Genomic DNA, 2,010 nt, shown 5'->3' on the forward strand with positions numbered 1-2,010 from the left:
ACACACACACACTGGATCGCAGCATCAGTATACACACACACACTGGATCGCATCATCAGTAACAAACACACTGGATTGTAGCATCAGTAACACACACACACACTGGATCGCAGCATAAGTAACACACACACTGGATTGCAGCATCAGTAACACACACACTGGATAGCAGCATCAGTATACACACACACACTGGATTGCAGCATCAGTATACACACACGCACACACACACTGGATTGCAGCATCAGTAATCAGTATACACACACACACTGGATCACAGCATCAGTAACACACACACTGACTCGCAGCATCAGTAACACACACACACTGAATCACAGCATCAGTAACACACAAACACACTGGATCGCAGTATCAGTAACACACATAGATCGCAGCACCACACACACACACACTGGATCGCAGCATCAGTAACACACACACACACTGGATCGCAGTATCATTAACACACACACACTGGATCACAGCATCAGTAACACACACACACAGGATCACAGTATCAGTAACACACACACACACACTGGATCGCAGCATCAGTAACACACTGGATCGCAGTATTAGTAACACACACACACACACTCTGGATCGCAGCATCAATAACACACACATACACACACTGGATCGCAGTATCATTAACACACACACACTGGATCACAGCATCAGTAACACACACACTGGATTGCAGCATCAGTAACACACACACACACACTGGATTGCAGCATCAGTAACACACACACACACACACTGTATCGCAGCATCAGTAACACACACACTGGATCGCAGCATCAGTAACACACACACACACTGGATCGCAGCATCAGTAACACACACACACTGGATCACAGTATCAGTAACACACACACACACTGGATCGCAGTATCAGTAACACACACACACTGGATCGCAGTATCAGTAACACACACACACACACACACGCTGGATCGCAGCATTAATAACACACACACTGGATCACAGAATCAGTACCACACACACACACACTGGATCGCAGCATCAGTAACACACACACACACACTGGATCGCAGAATCAGTAACACACACACTGAATCGCAGCAGCCATACAAAGCATTAACTGGGTGAACTAAGCGCAGGGAGTTTATTATCATGTAAGTGACAGCAGAGCCCAGAGCAGCGCATGCCAGCAAAGTGCCCTGAGAGTAAACGGGAGCTCTGTAGTAAGTATATCATCACCTAGTCAGTGTTGATAGAACCCAGCATTGGATCACTAGCGGCTCAGCATCCCCGTAACCACAGTGGGTGCCTCTTTCCATCAGCATGTCCACACTGTGTACACAGTAGCAGCTGCACTCAGTGGGAGTGGCACAGGAGGGGGGGTTGGTTGGATGGGAGGGACTCAGCTCCTGCTTGTCATTGCCTATTACTTATTCATTTCTCCTAGGGAGCCCTGCCAGCAGCAGCTCCCGTCTCTCTTCTACCTCTTCAAACTCCACTCTCTAACCGTTGGCTGCAAAGACTTTCCGCCCCCCCCTTTCTGTTTTGTTCTTCAATAACCCCCCCACCAATCCCTCCTCCCCTTTCTGATTTTTGAAACAAGGCAGAGAGGTCATTTCATACAAACTCATCTCTTTTTATTTTTGTTGCACAAACCCTGATTGGTGGAATAAAGTCCTGTGGATGTGTTTCGGAGTTTCTGCTTGATTTTCTTGTAGTTGTGGCTTGCATGTGATCTCTGCTTTGGGCTGTGTTTTTGTATTGTTTTGTGCCGGGAGGGGGGTTGCTTAGCTTGTCCCGCTTCTGATCAGCACCCTTTTCTTCTTTTTTTTTTTCCTCCTCCTTTTGCTCGGAGCTACTGATCCCAATAAGCAAACGCGTGGCTCCTTTGTGTATAGCAGCTGCTGTTCATCATCAATGCCTAGGCAAGTCCTGGGCTTTGGAGCTACTTGCACATTTTTGTCCCCCATCGTTTAAAAAATAACAGCCCGGCACCATCCTATCGGACTTGTCTGCTGCGACCCC

This window comes from Nanorana parkeri, unplaced genomic scaffold, assembly GCF_000935625.1.
Source record: "Nanorana parkeri isolate BGI_ZX_2015 unplaced genomic scaffold, ASM93562v1 scaffold1925, whole genome shotgun sequence".
Taxonomy (NCBI): domain Eukaryota; kingdom Metazoa; phylum Chordata; class Amphibia; order Anura; family Dicroglossidae; genus Nanorana; species Nanorana parkeri.